This window comes from Drosophila nasuta, chromosome 2L (assembly GCF_023558535.2).
Source record: "Drosophila nasuta strain 15112-1781.00 chromosome 2L, ASM2355853v1, whole genome shotgun sequence".
NCBI classification, from domain to species: Eukaryota; Metazoa; Arthropoda; class Insecta; order Diptera; family Drosophilidae; genus Drosophila; species Drosophila nasuta.
This window is the reverse complement of record NC_083455.1, coordinates 20,665,791-20,688,614: the sequence shown is the minus strand read 5'-3', so window position 1 is coordinate 20,688,614 and position 22,824 is coordinate 20,665,791. Positions and strand designations below refer to the sequence as shown.

Genomic DNA, 22,824 nt, shown 5'->3' with positions numbered 1-22,824 from the left:
TGAAATCGGGTATATTTAGATATTTTCTGGATATTTGTAGTTTAATTTAGCTCCAACAGTTGTTCGCTCACTGTGCTAAATATGAACTTGACCCATTTACATATGTTTGTGTGCGTGTATGTGTTAGATTAATTTAATTGGTCTAACTAAACAACGCTGCTGGTAGACGCTCGAGTGAGTTGCATTAAAACATCAAAAATTATTTCGTTCCACTTGATTTCAATCTAAAAAACTCCCGCCCAGCTGACTAAGTTCCACACAACACGACAACTACCTGTCGCAGTTACTTGCTCAAACTCTCTTGCAAACAGCAATCACTCTCTTAACAGGCGCGCCTAGTTTCTCTTAATCACAATCAAAGCTAAACTTGTCTTGTTTTGATATATAACTTCATGCAAAAATAGGTTCTGCAAATTTAACATACGTTACTTACATCAATTGTATTTAACTTGCACTCCACATTGCGCTACGTGTAAGAGAGTGCTTTTCACTCTTTGCTTGTAGCGCGCTGCTTTTGGTTTTTTGCCCAAGCGACTTTAATGCGCTGCGCTATGCGCTCAGTTTGTGTCTCGCTTTCGCAGCGTTCGCCTCGTTAAATTTATAGCTAAAACGGACGCAGCGTCGCCGTTGTCGTCGTCATCGTTGTCGTCGTGTGTTCGTCGTCGACGTCGTTGTTGTTGCTATTATTACTGCGTTTAGTCGAACGATCTAGCGCAAATCGTGTCAAATAAACGTAATAACAAAACTACTTAATTCCATATGTGCAATTATTTAACATAAACAAAACATAACGTTAATATGTTAAATTGTGGCAATTAAAAACGAAAATAAATCACTAAAATGCACTTGTCAAACGCGTGAGAGCGAAAGAGAGAGAGCACGCTCATTTGACATTTTAGTTAGTTGTTGAACAACAACAACAATAAAGCACGTTGTTTAATTTATGACGGAAAATTAATAAATTCAAAGTTGCAATTGCAGTTGCATTTATTCGTGTTAAAAATCGCCATCAATTTGTATTTTCTTTTCGACGCGTCTTCTCTCTGTCCCTCTCTTGCTCGCTCTCTCATACTGTCTCTCTCCCTCTCTCTCTCTACACATGACGCATGCGACGGTTGCTTTTGCATAATTTGAAGCATTTGAAATGAAAATCAAAAGCTGCTCCTCGACATCAATCAAAGCTTCAACTACACTTTGAATATTGCTCACTCGCTTGCACTTACATACATTAAAAGTGCGGCCCACGCAGCTGCTCTAAGTGTATCAAGAAAAAACATTGCGTCGCATTTTCTTTGCAAAAGTTTTTCCATTTCAGCTTCATCAGCTCCACAGCTGCTTTTTTCTGCTGCTTCTTCTTCATCGCAGCTTTGTTGTTATTGTAGTTCTGGCAGTTCTTGTTGTTTTGTAGTTTTCTGTGTTTGCCACACACATTATTTTTTTTCTGCTGCTTCTGTTGCTTCCAATTTGTGGTGCGCAGCTCGCTTCGTTTTCAGTCTCTCGTTTTTGTTATTTGTGCTGCCCGCGCGCTTCTATTTTTAGCAACAATATTGTTGCTGTTGTTGCCTGTCAAGTTAACTACGCTACGCTGGCAGCGGCGCGACCGCAGCAGAAGCCGAAACAGCAACAACAACAGAGCAAACGAATGCAGACAGACCAACTATGCCAAAGAGCGAAAGAGGGAGACACAGAGAGAGAGAATGTGATTTAGTGAGAGAGCACAGCAAGCACTTGGCACGCTCAGGTGATAACAAAAACAGAAATACCTAAGAGAGCGCATGTGAACAGAGAGAGTCTGAGCGACTAAGGCGTGCTTTGCTTTACTGTGTTGTTGTAGAACACTTGTTTACCACACAACTTGTTGCTGCTCTCTCTTTTTACTTACAGCAGCGCCTTGCATTAAGTTGCTTAAGCTTTTAATTTAATACTCGCACACAGAGACAGACTCTCACACAGCAAACTGCAAGTTAATATAAGAAGCAGAAGAAGAAGAGAGGCCATTGTGACAAAGTTCCAAGTGCAGCGGCGTTAACGTTGACGTCGGCGTCGCGGCGTCGCCTGCATGTGTGTGCCTTAATTTTGTGTTTCCTGTGGAGAACAAGAACAGACAACAACAATAAAATATAAAGCAACAAGTGGCAGGCAACAAAAACAACAACACGAGCTTTCTTTAAAAGCCGGCTGCGCAGTGAAAAGAAGAGCGCTGTGAGAGAGTGAGAGAGAACAACATACTGTTCAGTTTCTTTTGGATTTTCAACAAGCTTGTCATAATGTGAGTATTAATATGCAATTATTGTTTACTGCTGCATGATTAATTTGCTTTACACACTGATATACAATGAAGTACATTTGTATACAATTTTATTTATGGACTACGCCTACGATTTGTGATTGCACAATCGAGTGGAAAGTTGACAAGGCTATCGCCATTTTGAGCGCCCTTAAGCCTTTGCTTTGTAGCTGTATAAGTGTGTGTGTGAGTGTGCGCCCTTGTGCCTGCATTGAATAATCAATGAAGAAGCTCAGCCTCAAAGCTCAGCGAACAACTCAACTTGAGCCCTTGCTGTTGTCTTGTACTTTTGTCATTTGTAGTTTGCAGTTTGTAGTTTGATTTGTTGTTGCTATTGCATTACTTGCATATTTATTTGCTTTGCTATCATACTTCACGTACAAAGGCAACGCTTTGTTGTTCTTGTTATTGTTGTTGCTGCTGCCTTTCTTGTTGTTTGCCATTTATTTTTTAGATTTTCGTCATAAAGTTTAGCAAACAAAACGGCCAAAGCAGCGAGCACACAACAACTGCGGAAAAAATAAAATAAAATACATTTGTATAGCTGACAATTTGTACCATAAAATAATTCGAGTATTTTGCGACGCGTCGTTTTACAACTGCGCAGCTTTTTTAACTAGTAGAGTGGAAGAGGAAGAGGAAGAGCAAGAGCAGGCAACTATCGAATGCTTTCTACCAATTGAATAACAAGAATGCAAACACACACAAAGAGAGAAGAGAGAATGAGATGGAGCGAGGAAGCTGACAAGAAGCTGATTGACACGAAAGTCATGAGGAAATGCAATGTCTGGAAATGTCTTTCTTGGAATCTTGGAAATTTCTCGACTCTCTTCTAATAAAAGATTATCTTCAGTTATGAAATTGTCAACTTGGTCGAAACTAAGCCGATTTTCATGCGGCTTAAACATTTTAACGTTGCCTGTCCTTCAGTTTCGATATAGCATTTCAAATTTATGCATTATCATGTGATATTAGTAATTTGCATACTCTTTAGTTATAGGCACGGTCAATGTTGGGTATAGTAATTTTTTGTTGTAGATTACATTATTGTAAATGTAAATTTGTTAGAAATATTCAAATAGATCATGAAGATTTATTCATATATAGTAATACAATTTTCGACGCTTTATAAATAATGATGAGTAATGGAATAATTAATAATACAAAATTATTTTTGAATACCGGAAAGATATAACAAGTAAAAATAATTTGGTTTTATATCATTTAAACACATATTAAATTTAAAAAAACCGGTATAATATTAATGAGTCTTGGCTTAACGTGAATTTTGTTTTCACATACTTTTCACATACATTCAGCATAATTAGATACAGATTTCATAGGCAAGTCAATTTATTTCTATTCAGAAAAGAATATTTATCACAAATACATTTTTATTATATTTTTAATGAACTTTTCTAGATAATAATTTAATAATAAATAAATAATATTGTTTTCTACCATTTAAACACATATTAAATTAAAAAAAAAACGGTATAATAATAATGAGTCTTGGCTTAACGTGAATTTTGTTTTCACATAAACTCTTATTAGATACAGATTACATAGGGAAGTCAACCTATTTCTATTCGAAAAAGAATATTTATCACAGATACCTTTTATTATATTTTTAATTAAATTTTCTTGATTAAAATTTATGATTTATTGAAAACAATTCTTACCTAAAAATTTGTAAAGACATTTTTACATGAAAATACATTAGGTATCTCACAGTCGACTATCTTTACTGTCAGTTTCGCACAGCTATATTTAAACATTTGCATAAGGGGAAGATAAGCGAATTGCTCGCAAATCCCCCGACTACCGAATGGAACATAAAAATATTAAAAGCTTTAACAATTTGATTCAATAACAAATTACGACACTAATCTAAATATTATAATTAGAGACGTAACTCGTTGTCGGCCAAGACTTTGGCCCGAATATAGTCATGAGCCATATCGAAATCAAAATCGAGATAATGAATATTCTCTGCGAGACTATTGAACTGAACGCGAGCAGGTTTCCAGTTATTGAAGACCCTGAAGACGAGTCGAATGCTAAGCGTTTTATGGTTAGATGTGTGGGCTTTTTGGCCAATTGGAGACGTGCCCCTCTTATTGGTACTTCAACTTCCCTCTGAATTTCGTTGCGCTTGTATAAGCGGCATATCAAATTCATGCCGAAATAGCGAATTTTTTCTTACAATCTCGCAGTTGGCGTCGCTGCCTTGTTTACGTTCTCCGCTTGCAGGTCGCCTTTCAAATTCTGCTTCAACTGTGACACGGCAAAGAGAGAAAAAGCGAGAGAGAGAGAAAGAGTGAACGAATCGATTGTAGTAAACAAAATGTCAAACCTTGCAGCGCTGTGGAATGTGGCCAGATCTTGACAGCAATGCGTTTCTGGGCACAAATACAAAGAGAGCCACCTCAATATTTAAGAGAACCCTTTGCAAAGAGAGTGCTAAAGCTCTTTTTTTTGCATAGAAACAGCTGTTGTTATTAATGCCAGCGAAACATTCTTTATTTTTTGCTTCTCTTGTTTGGAACTCTTTAAATGATCTATACTCCAAGCAGAATTTAAGATTTTATGAAATTTTCTGCCTTAAACTGTTTAATTAATCAGACATTGTTTTGGTTTATAAGACACTCAAGATTTGCCGATGTTTACAAAAGTTGTGTGCGCTCTTTTTTTTGTATTTGCTTTGGCACTCGACAACGTGCCTCGGTCGCGAAGCTTTTGCGGAATAAGCTTGTGAGTGGTCGAAAGCTCTCGCTATCGGTGCTGACAAATAAAAGCTTTTGTATCGATATTCAGCAATGTTAACGGAAAATTGATGGGGCGAAAGCTCTCAAAATGTATTACGGAAAAATTTACCAACGCGATGATGGAAAATTTAGAAAAAATCTCAGCATGCAATTTATTTATATACAAATTTTTTTAGATACATATTTTTCTACACCTATAATTTTTGGGTTTATTCCTTAGCACTTCCTATATATGTATTTCCATCCGGTTCTCTTCCTATATTGTTATCTCAATTTATAGCCAGGCTATTTCCGAATGCACATACAACAATAATAATAATAATGATAATAACAATAACAATAGCAACAACAAATAACAACATGCCGTGATGTTTTGTTGTAGTTATCGTTGCCGCCCAAATAACCTTTCGATTACGTCAATTAAATAAAATATGTATGTATGTATGTATATCGTCTAGTACATAGTATAATTACATAAACTCGCTCGCAGTTACAAGCTCGCAGCGGCTTATCAATGTCGCCAATGCCGTCAAATGTAAACAGACAAAAACAACAGTAACAATGACAGTAACAATAATATCGAATATTATCGGAGTCGTATCTTTCCGACCAAACACTGTACGATCATCTACCCAACCCCAAAATGCACCGAACCTAACCTAACCTCAACTTGGGCTCAGTGGCCGATCAAGTGTTTGGGTCTTCTGGGTTCTGAGACCCGTAATACTCGAAAAGCTTTGCGTGTACACCGATTTGCAAATGAAAAAATGTGTAAATAAATAAAACTTTTTGATGTATTTATTGGAATCACGTCCTAAGGCAGCGGCCACAGTATTGGTTGATAAAGTCTAAGTGCGAGGGCTGCCCCAAAAATACAGTTTATTAAGATGAACGTGTTTGATTTTATGGTCAAATAAATAATAATTACTTAAGAAAGAATAAATATCATATTAATATAATTGTGGATATAAAAAGAAATTTCAAATGTAGTTTACAAAAGAATTGTAAGATTTTACTTATATTCAGAAATAATATATTGGGAAACCAACAATTAATTTTTATATTTTAATATTAATTACTTAAGAAGAATAAATGTCATATTAATACAATTGTGGATATAAAAGGAAATTTCAAATGTAGCTTACACAAGAATTGTAAGATTTTACTCAAAATAATATTTCGGAAACCAACAATCAATTTTTAAATACAATTTTGTGTATATAGACACAACAGAAAAATGCAGTGCACAAAATAATTGTGAAATTTAAAATACTCAAAAACAATGCTCAGTAAACTAAGAATATAATATAAATTTCTTTGAACAAAAGAATTCAATAAGAAAAATATGATATTCCATTTGTTTTCGGATAATTTACCTATAAAAAACGCACCCAATGAATCATTTTCCAACAAGGAATTTAGCGAACAATTGTTTGTAGCATTCCAACTCAATTTGATCACTTTGCGAACACACCTCGCTTTTGGCAATTGCTTGGATTTTCAGTAACTTGCTTTGTTTACATGCGCGGTAATATTGTTTATAATAAATAAATCACTTTTCCTAAATGCCATGCGCAAAAAACAAGCTTTTGTAATTATGGCACAAAACGAAAATAAAGTCAAGCAATCGCAGAGCAGCAAAGTGAAGCAAAAATTCAAAAAGGCAAAGCGAAAAAGAATCGACACTCGGCGACAATTGGCTGTGACGAAATTCACATGAGCTACACTCCACACAGAAAGCGTCGACAAGACCAAATTTAGTATATATACTATTAGCGCGTGTATATATCAAAATATAGTAGAGCCATTGATATGATTTATGGGCGTGACGATAATAAATCAGTCGACGAATTTATTGAGAATGCAATCGAAAATGTTGCCAGCGACATTCAAGAGGCAAAAATTGAAGTAAACTGAAGTTGAATTAACTTCCAGTTAAATTATAGGAAACGCTTTAATGGCTAACATTGCGTATGCGTGATCTGTTTGGGGAATAAAGCGAGCAAGTCATGTTTAGAAAGTAATAATAAAAAAAAGTCACTTAAAATATAACTATTAGTGATAATTGTATAATATATGGTGCATATATGCGATTATTTCTAATGAAGTTTTGCGATAATAATCAAGTATACGCCCAGTAGAGTGCTTTAAAATTCCACACTCTAACCGACTTTTCCCCGATTAGAGAGTGCTCCCAAGTTCCCCTCTTGGGAGCGCGTTCTACGCGTACACACAATTAAGATATTTGCCTCACATCCTCTAAATTACGGGCATGTCAAGCGAAATGCTCTGATCCCCAAGCGACTCATAAATATGCATCGAGTAGGAAATCTCCAAAGCAGGTTGACGGGCCTGGAAGTGTATACCCGTCCGGCGAAACGTTTCAGAGGGTATGCAAGGCTTTTAAAGTAGGGAAGAGGTTTTTTTTATATGCCTTAGGAGTTTTTTTTTTGGTATTTCATAGTTTTTGTGTTATTCATTTGACTAAACTTTTGTGCGATAATGTTTATACGAATATATTTATTTCGTAATATTCAAATTTAACAAAAAATATGATATTTAATTATTAATAATAAAGTAATTTTCTTATTTATACTGAATATGAATTAAAAGAAGATATAAATAGATGGAAAGTTTATTGAAACCCAAAAGTATGCTTTAAAAGTTTACTGAATCAACACAAGAATTTTCCAAGTGATCAAGGAATAATAAAAATAAATATTTTTCAAAGTATTAATTATCGATTTATCGATAAAACTTAAATATTCTATCGGCATAAGAATTTAGCAAGAAATTAAAAAAATAACAGCACAAATTCTTTATAATCACCTAACAAGCTTACTCAATTGTTCGATAAATTTGAAATATTCTATCAGCACTTGATAAAAGTTTGTAACAAAGAAATATATAAATAGAAATTTAAAAATGTTTTTTTTTTTATATTCTTTATTTATTTCAAAATGTGACGATAAATTCTTCTTCAGAAATTCCTTATGATCAGTTAGAATTTAAGTAATTCACTCGATCTCTCTATAAATCTCTATAAAAAGTTCCATCGACACGCGAGTATATTAATTTGAACATGATAAACGCTATTGAAGTGCCAATTATATTACAGTTAGGGTGTTCGACGGAGTAATAAACATTCCGTTAGGAGCTGAGAGCAGAGCAGCCTACATAAATAAGATTTCGATGTTATCGAATGTGTCGTTAATTGTTTAGATGCTGCAGGGCACGGATCGGGTATCGAGAAGTCAGTTGAGTTGAGCACATAAACTGACTTAGACTGCCATACTTGTTTCAATGTGGTTGTTGTTGTAGCATGCAAGCGAGCAATTAGATCGCAGTTGCTGCTGTTGTTGTTGTTGTTGTTATTGTTGTTGCAACCATTCTATTAAAACGAATCGAACCCAACGCACGAATCACAGCAAAGACGCAAAGGCGTCAACAAGTCACAACTGTCTGTGTATTTGCTGCGATCGTGCGTGTGTGTGTGTGTGTATGTGAGTGTGTGCGTGCAATCAACTGGTTTCAGCCAAATTCCGAGTTTTAATTTAAACGACATACGAACAACAACAACAACAACAGCAGCAACGGGAACGATGATGGCGACGTCGACGGCAGAGCGCTTCTGGGGGTTCACTTCGATAACAACAGCGTCGACGTCGACTGCGACTGCGACTGCGACTGCGACGTCGCTGGCATCGAAGTCAACTACTATCGATAGGCTGTGGCGACTCTACTACGTTCGTTCGCTGTTATTCAACTCTCTCTCTCTCAGTTCTCGAGCGTCGCTCATTCGATGCGGTTCACACATAAAGACAAAACATTAAAACCGAAAACGTCGCTAAAATTGAACGTTTTTTTTGGAATCAAGAAGAATTCTTGGCGCGCACAAATTCGAGTCGAGTCCATCATCAGCATTCTGATGATCTTCTGGCGTTGTCTCAATTAATTTCATAACGGTTAAACGCTTCGATATACGCACTAACTAATTACGCGCTGTCGTCACCGTTGTCAACGCTGTTCATGTTGTTTGTTGTTCATTAAGTGTGTTGTGTGCAAATTGTTTTTGGCCAAGTCCAAGTGCAAGTCTCTTGGAGTCGCCATCTTCGCAAAGGTAATGCCCATAACCAGGCTGCAGGAAACTTCCAGTTTCCAGTCTACAGTCTCTCCCAGGCGTGCAATTTTCCGCTCAACTCAACTGTGTGTGTGTGATGACCAAATTAGTGTTTTATTTTTTAATTGAAATGCGAATCCGGCTACCGTTGGACACATCGCGCATGTCTCCTTGTTGACAGCTACGGCCACCGGCCGACAGATGCCGCCACAGCTGTCCCAACTGTCGAGCTGTCGACTGCATTCGATTCATAATCAAAAATCATTAGACACGCGTCTTGTGTGGCCAACGCATATCCACTTTTTTTTGGATCGAAGTCGCGATCACTGCAGTAGTTTTTCAGTAGTTTCTGGTTCTGTTTCCTGCCTGCGATATAAAATGATAAATGCTGACGGGAAAGTGCTCTACATGCAGCTTTGATGACATTTTGATGGGCTGTTTAATGTCTAATGCTTATGACGGAAATACCAAATGACTGTCTGTGTGTGTGTGTGCATAACTATAAACAAATGAAATGAGTTTAACGCGTGTTAACAAACGCTATTCATAAAGGAAAGTTGATATTGCTCGATTTGGTAGAGATAGAGCGAGTTTTACACAGAGATACAGTTGCGAAGAGAGGGCGCGGAAATGTAGAACATAGAACATGAATGCCTCACACATCGTATCTATATGACGCATGTCTTAATTGCCTCCAAAGTTCTCGTTTCACATGAAAATTAACGCTAGGAAAAGTCTTTCACATAAGTTTCATGTTTCGAGTTGTATTTATTTCGTTTTATTTCTTAATCAATATTAATTTCTTTGTTCGAGCTGTGACTTGTTTTGTTTTTTGATCTTGCAGATTCTTCGATCTGAAGGAAAAATACTTCTAAAGCTTAACAACTTTAGGTATTTATTATTCCTTTTCCAAATTTCTTTTCTTTTTACAATACTTTCCTACATTATTTGCCAGAAAATACCAACTATTATCGTTTAGATATGTTTTTTTTTTATATGTGACTCATTATCTTTCGTGTTTGACAATGGAATGCAATAAAATAATACGTTATAGAAGTAAGTGTTATCTTTAATAGAGGCGTACTTTAATTTTATGCTATTCTGTTGGAGATTCTGTTTGCCCTAGTTTCTTTATGATCTATGCAAAACTGCTGATCATGTAATTAGTAGTTAAATGGCTGCTCGTGAATCGCATTAAAATGAACTAAAGATTCTAGCTTTTCTTTTGGCTCTTCCATTTCCACCTAGTCTCAGAGACATCTTCAAACGACACTTCCTACACTTGATTAACTGACCCTAGCCTTGGCATTCCATTGTCATCCATTACCTTACATACGCAAGTATGAGAAAGAGATGGATATACTCAGAGTAAGAGAGAGAGAGAGAGAGAGAGAGAGCGTCATAATAACCCCTTGAACCGCCTCAAACCCAAACGAATCCAATCCAATTCCGCGCTCGTTTTGCTTTTCGCTTTTTTTCTCAACTATTTTGTATATGTGTTTCATTTCATTTATTTTTTAACTGTTTTACTACGGCTTTTGCCGTTGTTGTCCCGCTGTGCGAAGGTTTTAATTGATCGAACGTGCGCTTCATGCCAATTGCCAATGAGTCGATTTTGCCATGAAAATGCCATAGATAGAAAGCAGGGAAGTGAGAGACAGGCAGGAGGGAGGAGCCGCCAGCAAATTGAGCAAAGCATATCAAATTGAATCGACCAACTGAATAACCAGCAAACGAAACTAACTAGTTAGTATAGACTGTCTTTTAAGCGTTATCAGGCAATCAGTTTGCCTTCGCCGGCCACTGCAATCGATCGATCAGCGAACGTGTCACCGGGACTAATGAGTATTTTTGTAATACCCACCAACGACATCACAGAAAAAAAGAAAACGCTTTTGGCAACCGTCTTACGATTGGAAAACCACACAAACATTTTTTTTAACATAAATCAACGCGGATTTTATTCGCGCTTAATTAGTCGGGGTCAAACGGTAATTCTGGCAATAAGTCGCACAATTTACGACATTTTATTACAGAGACTTTTTGAAATAAAAACAAAAGTCATAAAAAAACTTGAATAATTGCACGCTTCATACGATATTGACAGAATTAGCAACAAGAAGTCTGTCGATCAATTTATACAAAAAACAAAAATCCAGCTTATTTGCTGTGAATAAAGTTATTTGAGTGTATTCGCATGCCTTTGGATTGAGGAAGAGTCGGAGACTCTTGACAATTATTGAAACCTATAATTATAACATTCTATATTGAGTATAGCACACGATTCAAAGCTACACGCTCCGGTTATGGTATGGACATAACTTTCAATTGATGTCTCAATTCAATCAACGAGGAAGAGAGCGAGAGGGAACGATGAGCGAGGAGATGGAGAAAGAGAAAGAGAAGTCTTTACCCCACTATCTCTCTCTATCAGTACTCCAGTTGAGACATATTCGTAGGCTGAGCTAACCGCTTAATTATGTTTAAATGATTCGAATGAGCTGCATTTTTGGCATGCCGCATTCGTGTATCAATCCCCGAGGCGTATTTCTATGTGTGTGTGTGTGTGTGTGTGTGTGTTTATCTTGTCGCCAACTTGTTGACTGACAGCTGTGGCAGTTGTGGCGAACAAATCATGCATGCTGCATGCATTCAGATGTCTTGTGGCATTTTGTTTGCTGTCTCTTTTGATTAGCAAATGACGATCATCATTTTGATGATGATGATTGCCATCAGGAAGCTAAAGCATGTCAATTGAAACAGACAGACAGAGAGAGAGAGATAGAAAGAGACAGAGCTGTGGAAATTGCAATTGAATTTTAGGCTAATTCAAAATTGATCATTAGTTTGCCATATACAGACTCGAATAATGGCTCCTCCAAAGAATGCTCGAAACGTTTAGTTGAAAATTCTCTAACGACAGTTAAGGAAATGTGCGTACGCAATTTTTAATTGCACATTTAATTTGGCCGGAGAAAAGGAAGAGTTTTCTGCGCCATTCATTAGTATGCAATTTCCTTTTAATTTCTCTATTTTGGTTCAAATTCATTGATTTTTGTTTAGCTATAAAACTAAAGATGGTCAGAAATGTTTAAAGAACCTTTTTTGAGAATTGAATTTGTTATTTTATTATTGTGAATTTAAGAAAACCTTGTTATTGATTGCGCAATCATTCAAGCTTCCACTTCCAAGTCCTTCAGGTGTGTTAAGTGTAATCTTTTGTGATCTGTCTGAAATGATTGCGAATTGCTCAGTTCCTCGTTTGCAAATACTTGGATTGTTTCCTCTAGTCAAAATCGATTAGCTTCGACACTCGACAACGGGCTGATCATTTAATGAATCATCCGCAAACAATCGTTTTAATCTCGAAATGCTTACTCATTAGCAAATGCGTTCGGTTCGTTTAATTTTCCACCTTATTTGTTTATTTAGATTAGACTTAATTAGGCAGCAAATACAAACTGAAAGATCAGTTAAAACAACAGCTGAGATGATCACTACGAATCTGCGCTGACATGCAAAACTTATCAATGTCTTTTGCATTGAAATTTGAAATTTCCTGGCAACACGATCGCTAAGACGATCGCGATCACGATCCCAGCAGGTTGTACAATTTGTAGACATTGATAATCTCGTCACGCCTCAAACACAACAACAACAACAATAAACTGGCCAAATATGGCGGCGACATACTTTGTACTCGATCTCTCACAGGTCAACCAAAAATATAAACGTATACTTAATGCTATATATAACTGAATACGATGGTTTTTTTGTGTTTTTGTGGTGTTCTGGTTGTTGTGTCGTGTGTTTATTTGTGTGTCGTCTTATCAGTGGCATGAATGAACTCACGATCGATTGATGTTAATACCCTCGATTGGGTAGCGTTGACATTCCAAGGCGCCTTGCCTTGGAAGGGGAATGAATATGAATATATATTCGTGTTGCTGTTTTTTTATTTTTGGTTTAATAAATGTTTTCATAATATTAATTAAAGTTAAGAACCTGTTTCTCGATGGCTACGACGATGGCAGACAGAGTTGCCACACTCTGGGCACTCTCTCGCATCATTTAAATGACAATAAAAGCATAAAATCATTTAAAATATTACGTATACGTTCGTGTTTATTATTTATGTGCTCGAGATGAAAACAAATTGCACGCGTAATTGCGCTTAAGTGGCCCAAAGCCACTGCCACTGTCGCTCTCTCTTTCTTGTCTTGTCTCCTCTCTTCTTGTCTCTCTCTGTCTCTGTCACGAGCAGCACATATTGGGCATTTATTGAGAAGTCGGAGGGACGGACGTTTCCAATATTTTTGAGTGGTCTGTCAATTGTTCTATAAATAAAATAGCAATAGCTACGCGTTTGTGTCAATTGTTTTAATTTGTTATTCCATCTCGTCGATTGTTTCACTGTTGTTTAGCCACACTGTTGTGTTTATTTCTTTTTTTCTTTTTTTTTTGCTTTTGTTTCTTTTCGGAGTTGTTTTTGCGCCCAATTACGCGCTGTAATTGCCCGTATATCTGGGGGACGGGGCGTCCCCAATGCCATTTGCCATTGTTTTGTTTCTGCCATTGTTTATGGAGTGTGTGTGTTTGTGTGTGCAAATGTGTGCGAAAGCTTGGCATACAAATTGACCATTAATCCGATGTGCGATCATCAAAATGCTAATTAACATTTAATACGATCGTTTTGCGAAAATAAAAAAAACTTGATCGATCCGTTCTTTTGCATCGCTTAACATTCACATACGTATTTATGTCAATTGGCTAAGGGATCATTTGCTGGATCATTAGAGATCACGAGATCGCATTAACTTTAAGCACACTCGCTCACAAATCAAGTCATTTAGCGATCGCTGATCAGCTGCAATGACTTGTGAGTTTTTTTTTTGCAATCTATTAGTCAAAAACTTTGCCATAATTTATACCACGTCGATGCTCGAAACTGATCTTCAGCTTGTCGAGTGGCAAGTTTCAATGTTTCGACAACCCACGCAAAAATGAAAAAAATAAAGAAACAAAAAAACATCTGCCAACATAAAGTCTCATTTAAATCAAGAATAAAACTTAAAATAATACAACACTTTTTCACAGTGTTTGCTGAAGACTAAAACTCGACTGCAGGTGTGCTCTAATTGATCTTTAGTTTGCCACTTGTGGATCATAACAAAATTGCGTGTTGTGGCAACCAGCTCAGGAACCGAGCCCCCTTCAACATTCGCTCATCTCTCTTCTCTCTCAATACTTGTCTCAATTGGCAGCCCACTCGCGGGGATTCTTCGGCAAAGAAAAAAAAATATAGCAAAACCTGATTGCTAATCGTTTATACGTTTATAGCCCAACACTCAGATGCCGTGTTTAGTTTTTTCGGCGTATTTTTAGCTTTTCATTTCATTTTGAAATCGAATTGAATTATTGTCTAAACGTAGCCAAAAACAACAGCAAAATAAACAAAAGCCCCAAGAGCAGAAATATGTCAAGAGTTGTCTGTGCCAGTTTCTCCTCAACGTTCTTGGCATTTGGACTCTTTATATTCATATTAACAAAAATAACATACGCAAAACGAGAATCAAGATATCACAAAAAAAAAAGGCGAATTGAAAAAGAATTAAATAATATAATTCGCACTGTTATCGTGGAGTAAAAAAAGGCGGGGCAATAGGCAATAGGTGAGCGGCGCCTCAGGCAATAGATACATTCAAAAAGCCACCAAGTCATTTAGGCAATGTTTGCATATCACAGTATACCCTGTAAAAGAAAGGGAAAAGGTGCTATACTTGTTGAAGATATTTGAGAGGATTTTTGGTGTAATTATTGTGTGTGATTCCATCACATTAAATTAAAATATATTTCATTTAGTAGCTGATTCCACTTGAGAAAACCTTACTGAACGAGTATTCTTAGAATCTGAAATATTAAAATGTAAAAATTACTGATTAATGTACTTGAATTATATTCAGTTAAACCATTAAAATCTTCCTTTAATTATCTTATTTTATTATTATGCAATTAAATGAAGATTTAAATGTAAAGATGAATATAATTTAAATACTTTTTCAGCAAAGGAATACTTTAAAGTTTACATAATTAGGTTAAAAAAACGTGGACTTGATTTTTGTAAATAAAAATCGACAGATTATGCCTTTTTAATACCAATAATTAGCATTGATTAATTCTCTGTAATAACAATTTCTAAGAAATGTTTAACACTTTCAATTAAAGGGTATCATTAAGCATAAACCATTTGATTTTTAATACACTTGCTGTGTTGTGGTAGCCTAAAAAAAACTGCGCCTGGTGATAAGCTAACTTGGCTTTTTGTTGGGCGACAACTGGCAACTGTTGCTAATTTGTGTGGGACGGCATTTAGCATGTTCAAAACGTTGGCGATTGTCTTGAATACGAATTCGAATTTGAATTTCAATTTGGGTTGGGTTCAGGCTCAGTTTGTGTCAACAGCAGCAAAAGCAGCAGAAGCACAGCAAGTCAATTGAATGGAAAGCAATTGAAGAGCAGCGCAGGCAACTCAATTAACAAGTTGAAATCAGAGATGAACTCAAAGCATAAACAGTGGCTAGGCAATGCTCTTTCTATTAGAACCCAAGCTATACCCTTTCCATTTTTTAAATGAAAATGAAAATTATTGGCTAAAGAATCAGTTTAATATTAAAATGTCAAGTGAAAACACTTGCCAATCAATACAGTTCTTTTTTAAGTAAAATCTCTTGATCAGCGTTAAAAGCGAGACGATCTAGCCATGTCCGTCTGTCTGTCCGTCTGTCCGTATAAACACCTAGATCTCAGAGATTAAAGAGATAGAGCTATATTTTTTTTTCAACATCATTTGTTATGTTTGCACGCAGATCAAGTTTGTTTCAAATGTTTGCCACGCCTACTTCCGCCCCCGCAAATCAACAAAGGCGAATAACAAGCGTAATTTTATTCAAAATGGGTAGCGGGTATCTCACATTCGAGCACACTCGACTGTAGCTTTCTTACTTGTTCAAACCTGAAGCTAACGTCCTTGCTAAGCGATGCTCTTTTCTTGCTACTAAACTCCCAAATAAAATGTGTCTTTATCACAATCTTTCCACTTAAAGTTAAAGCAAAAATAATTGGTTTTGTATTGCCTTCTCCTTTTAATACTCAGGTATGCTAGATAGCTTGCTAAAGTATCTTTCTTTTCCAATCCGAAATAAAATTTCTTGATAAGTAATACAGTTTCTTTTAAGCTAAGGCACTTGATAACTGAAACCTTTTCTATTCAAACCTGTAGGTAAAGAACTTGTTAAGTAATGCCCTTTCTTTGAATAATTGAAAGAAAGCTTTTACTATCCAATACCCTTCCTTTTAAAAGCTGAAACTCTAATCAATACACTCCCTTTTTTTCGACTCATTGCAGGGCTGCGTTTAAGCAACTGAGTGAATTCCACGTGGCGGCGGTTCTATTGGAAAGCCGCCTAGATGCGTTTTTGCTTTGATAGGCTGTGTTTCGCGACCAAGCGACCAGCCAACAACAACAACAGCAGCAGCAACAGCAATAGTCACAGTCACTATCTGAGCACCTCAAATGAGCTGAGCAGCAACACTTTCGCAGCAGTAGTAGCAGCAGAGACAGGAACCACAGCAACCACAGATGCACCCACAGCCAGCAGCAGCAGCACACCATCAACAACACCCGTTACAGTCTATGCCGAATATCAAAAGCTGCAGCCAGCGATAATCAGACGAGATCGCGACGACACTGACGCCAAACCGCCAGACATAGCACATAACGAAAAGGAGAGAGCTAGACTCGCAATTGGAATCGGAATCGGAATCAAAAGAGAAGGAGAACGAGAGGGAGAGGGAGAGAGTAAAGCAGCACCCCCAACCTCAAGCAGAAGCAATAGAATTACAAACATATTCCCAGCCATTGCCCCACGTTCCTCTTCCACCCATTGCTGTTGCTTTATTGTGTCGGTATCGGCGTCACAGCAGCGCCGAAGATCGACTGCGCACGAGTCCGAATCCGAATCGGAATTCGAATCGGTTTCCGAATTTGTATTCGTCTCCGTTGATTCTGCGAAAAGCGATCAGCATGCAGCAGGAGCCGAACGCCAACTATCAGTTTCAGCCCGACCTGGGTCTGGTGAACATCGTCAACAACAACAATAACATTAATAATAATAATAACAATAACAACAACTTTGGCCCACACCTCAACAGCGTGAGCAACAGCAACAACAACAACAGCGGCGGTGGCGGTGGCGTCGTCACGTTGCCAGCAGCCAATAGCATCGGAGTGCTTGGACTGGAGCATACAGCGGATGGTCTGCGATTGATACCACAAACAGCGCCACCTTGTCACTCGGATGTGTTGACGCACACGCTGATCTACGGGACACCGCCATCGGGTACACTGCAGCAGCTGCACACGGATCCGCGCAGTTTGCTGCACCAGCAAGAGTTGCAGTTGCAACAACGCTACCAGCAACTCCAACAGCTGCAGGCACAGACCCAGGGCGTCTACACGGCCCCCGGCAGCCCCGTGCAGGTGTTGTATCAGCCAGTGCAGGCAACGATTAGTCAACCGGTTGCCATACCTGGCACCTGTCACTCACCCACCACACACCAGCCACAACAACTGCAGCAGCAGCAACAGCTACAGCAAAAGCTGCAACTTCAACTGCAGCAGCAATACCATCAGCTGCAGGAGTACCAACAACAGCAGCAGCAGCAACAGCAACAGTTGCCACCACAGCCACCCAACTCTTTGGCGCTGGCACAACAAATGCAGGGATTACGCATTTCGGGCAGCAGCTCGGCCACGCCCTCGCCGGTGGGCATGGTCGATGCCACGCTGATGATGAGCAACAATACTTATGTGGCTGCCACGCCGCAGGAGGAGCGCTTCATACAGATCATACAGGCCAAGGAACTCAAAATACAGGAGATGCAGCGTGCGCTGCAATTCAAGGATAACGAAATCGCCGAACTGCGTTCCCATCTCGACAAGTTCCAGAGCGTCTTCCCCTTCAGTCGCAGTGCTGGCGCCACATCCGCCTCGACAATCAGCAGCAATGCTGGACCAAACAGTGCAACGGGTGCCACACGCAAGTCGGGACAAACGTTTCAGCGGCAACGTGCTCAGGGCATCTCAGCGGAACCGCAAAGTGAATCCTCGGTGCTGCTCGAGAATGTCAGCTTTCCCAAATACGAAAAGGATGAGCGGTGAGTTTGTGAACAGAATTTTCATGATTTTATGTGATATTTCCTTGTGGAACGTAGTGGAATGAAACAAGGGTATAAGGGAAAATAATTCAGGAGAATTCCACACATAAATTGAGTTTTAGGAGAGTTGCAAATATTCGATGAAGTTGACTTGTCAGTAACTAATGATTAAGATATGTGTACTAAAGTGAATTGATTGTGGAATTTTTAACGATGAATTTCTTAGTGTAACTTATGTCCGAAACAAAATGGAATAGAACGGAAAAATGTCAGACTTGAGCATATCTTGATTTTAGGTGATACTTCCTTGAGGAACGAAATAGAATGAAACAATGGTGTAAGGGAAAATAATTCAGGATAGCTTTCTAATAACTTAAGATAAAAGTGAATTGGTTAAGGAATTTTTAGAACTGAATTTCTTACAGAAATAGTGTAACTTTAGTCTGAAACAAAATGGAATGGAACGAAAAAATCTCTGACTTGAGCATAACAAACAAAAAAGAGTAACTTTCTGTCTGAAATAAAATGGAATGGAACGAAAATATCTCTGACTTGAGCATAAAAAACAAAAAAAAAGTGTACAAATTCGTCGCATAGAAAGTGATATACAAATTTAGAACATTTTCTACTGATTACGGCGAGTGAAAGATCAGCGCGTCTCACAGTTAGCTGCAGATAAGCGTCACATTATGACTATTTATATACTCATGCATAGCATTTAAATAAATATCAATCTATATATACAATATAGACATAGACATTAATACATATATATTGTATATATATAGAAATGCCGATAGGGATCTTCATTAGCGTCAGCATGACGATCTTAATCAATATCAACGGCGTCTTTCGAGTGTCCCAAAATGCGTTTATTAAATTTTCGCTGACAGTTGCGAGTTCACAGGCCCAGAAACCAATGAAATGGCCTTGGCCAGTGTCATATAGCAATGCAGCGTATAAAGTTCGATATAAAGAGAGTGCCAAAAAACCGCACGATTCGCCATTTCATTGCGTCATGTGGATAAATTCATCTTTTTCAAAATCAAAATGAAAGAAAATAAAAAAGTACCATCAAAATCGCAATTTGAAATAATAAAATAAAGAAAGGTAGCATCACGATTTTATGTACACCGAGCAGTGAATACACTTGCTAATTGATTTTTAATGTTATGACTAAATATACATTTTGTAAGTATATTTCGGTTTATGTTTCCCATAAATGCGAGGGAAGTCCCCTGAGGGTATTCGAACTTAGACTCGACACAGATATATCATATTTTTGGGCAACAAAGTTCGTTGCCTAGTAGCAAAACTCTCGCCAAGGCTATATTAAAAGTCTTGTGAAAATGCGTGGGTGTTTTCACGATGTGTGTATTGTTGTTGTTGTTGAATTTTTTATAGCCGATCTGAACTGATCTGTCGGGTTTATGCTTTTCACACTTGCCGTTTGTCTGGAACTGCGAATCGCATTGGGATCTCTCTCAGTGGTCATCTGTTTCGCTGTGCGATATTTGTTTGCCTTTCTCTTGCTCTTTCGCATTTGTTTGCTGTGGAAACATAAAAAAACATAAATATTTATTTATTCCTCGCAATGTTTCCTGCACCATTTCATTTGAAGACGACACGCGCTCTCAATTGCCTGCCAATGATATGCTGTCTGCCTTGATATCAAATATAGATCTCGAGACAGTCGAAAATTGTTGGAATTCTTCATACTTTTGATTTAAGATCGTTTTTACGACTGTGTTTTGTTTAAAAGGATTAATGAGGCTCAAGAGAAATACATAAATTCGCCAAAGTTCAATGCCATTTATTAATCTCTGGATCGTAAAACTATAATTAGTATTATGGATGAGATTCTTAGCTGATTATCAGAATTGTTTGTGAAAATGGCAAAACAGTTTATCTACTTATAGCTAATGCAGCGATCATATTATCTTTATTCAATGCTTGTGACGAATTTTGCAATTAAACATTTTGTTATGGCACTGATTTGCATAAAAGGCTAAAGACTTAGAAATAAAATAAGTAACTTATAAATCAGAAACTAAAAGGTCAACATTTGTGTAAAAAGTCAGAAGTATAATCAAGTCATAGTTAAAGTTAAAAAAGCTTTCAATATTAGATTTATGTTTCGAATTATTTAAAACTCTCCGCAATAACAATTGCAATCTGATTAGTTGCTCAATTTGTCGATTGGAATTGCAGTTACAGCCATTGAATAATCGCAATTTGAGTGAATAATTCGTTTTTATTAAGTGTGGAATATTTGAATGCAATTGCATTCCTTTATTCGGGTATTTGACAAATCTGCATATGGCATTAAATAATGCTGCAAATTTGTTAGCTCAGGCGCAATTTATGCGGCATTTGGCGTATCGCAAACAGTGGATAGTGCGTTGCACGCAGCAAGTTGCAAGCTGCAACCCGTTGACACAATCACTGAAAATCGCGGCAAATTGAAATCCGACTGCGAATGCGTTGTCAACAATTCAGCCTTTTTAATGGTCAAAAACTCGATGCGACACGAGGGGGCGGGACTTGAGACCAGCAGAGTCCAGTCTCCAGTCTCCAGTTTGTGTGTTGCAGCACTCTATCTATGACTAAAATCTATGCCGCACGTCTCTGTGGTGCGGCCCGATGGCAACGCGTGTGTGCAACAGGACATTTTTTGACACTTGCATGGCATAAATCAAAAGCGCCGTAGGCACAAGCGTTCCACATGCGACGGCGACGGCGACTCATTCGACTGGACAAGCTGTGGCTCCACTTCGGTTCGGTTGGAGTCGAGTGGAGTCTCTTTGGGGGCCATTTACACGCCGTAAATGCCGCATGGTGGCTTTCAGCGGGGCCATCTAATAAATAATGCCAGCAAATTGTGCGAAATTGTGTCGAGACCCGACTGACAGCGGGTCGCCTGAGAACTTGCTGTGTAAAGCCAACAACAGAAAAAAGACAACCAAGTCAATCGTATAACTGCATAATCAACGCGAGGAATGAGTAAAGTTCACTTGCAATTAAATGAAGTTTATTTTATATAAAGGCTAATCAATCAAATGCTATAAAATTAATAGCAAAATTCGAAATTGTAATCATGTAAAACCCATGTATATAGTTTGAACTAAATGCAAAGATTTATGTTGTTGCATTTTGCGATCAATTAAATTGTTTATGTTGCACATTTGCTGTGATCTTTAGCCAGATTAAAGACGAACGTGCAATGTTTTATGGCTGAAATTAATGGACCATCAACGCAGATTAATAGTTTTTTAATTGCACCGTCTGACACCAGTCTCTTGGATACAATTTGTTTATATACATATATCTGGAATGAAACCACAATGTTTATAAATAGAACATTGTGTAGAATTCGAAATTGATTAATGGTAAAAGCTGCACTAATCTAAAGTTTAATTTTAGATATCGATTGCATCAATAATCAAGTGCTTACTATTTTATTCCTCGCACTCTGCGTTCCTAAGCCACTTTGTAAGCCTAATTGATTCGCATTGCCATTCCTCTTTTGGCTTTAACATGCCTCGTTTATCTCCCGAGAAATCTTTATTAATATGTGACACATCACATGCCCATAGATCAAGCGTGTCTTTGCCATATTTATGGATATTCCAACGGCTTCAGTTGGCCAGTTCAGTTCAGATCAGTTCGCTGGGTGCAAAGTTGTCACATTGCTTTTAGCTGTCGCTAATAACCACTTGGCACTTTTAATTTAACGCGGTGCCGAGTCCAAAAGCCAACTATTTAAGTCGCATAAATTTGAACGCACCCGCAATTCTCAGCTGCGATCAATGATCTGCGATCTGCGATCTTTACCGCCCCCCAAAAAGGAGGTATTTGATTCTGATAGAATATCTGGGTGCAGCTCGACACGCTGCTGTGCAGGCAGGTATGGGGCGCCGGGGGCAGGGAGAGGGGCAGGTGGACGCCTTGGCACACATAAAATCAAAATTTACGCACAAATATAGTCATATAAATGGTTATAGCTTCCGACAGACAACTGGAACGCTGCCAGGCTTGCCAGGCACTGCACTGTTTGCCTGCTGCCTAGCTGGCAGCACGCCCCGTAGGTCTAATTGAAGCTATTAATTGTTTCGACTCGCCTGCGGTGGCATGACCAGAAAGTGGCACCCTGCCACCATGCCACCATGGCATAAAGAAAAAGCGCCTTGCATCGCCGTTGCTTGCAACGTTTGTGGCACTGTTGTCGCACCGTGGGCACCGCAAATTGCACACCACATGCATTTAGTGCGTGGTGCAGCAGTGATAATTAACGCATAACAAATGCGCCAGCTTAGACAGCATGAATGACTAAAAAGATACCCTGTGAAGTGAACAAGTTGGAGTTGTCTGAAGAGGAGGTAAGGATAAGTGCAAATGCTTTTGAAATGCTTTCATTTACAAAGAAAGTGTTA

At 38.0% G+C, this 22,824-nt stretch overlaps 1 long non-coding RNA gene across 2 annotated transcripts; it reads left to right on the top strand.

The window, feature by feature from the left end:
- Positions 1-572: 572 nt before the first annotated feature.
- LOC132792580 (uncharacterized) lies at positions 573-17,080 on the top strand. 2 transcript variants are annotated; one of them, XR_009633076.1, is made up of 3 exons: positions 573-733; positions 1,888-2,269; positions 16,581-17,080. It is a non-coding gene; the product is annotated as an uncharacterized LOC132792580 (long non-coding RNA). The 2 variants fall into 2 exon arrangements; XR_009633044.1 differs by having other exon boundaries at positions 1,885-2,269.
- Positions 17,081-22,824: the final 5,744 nt, after the last annotated feature.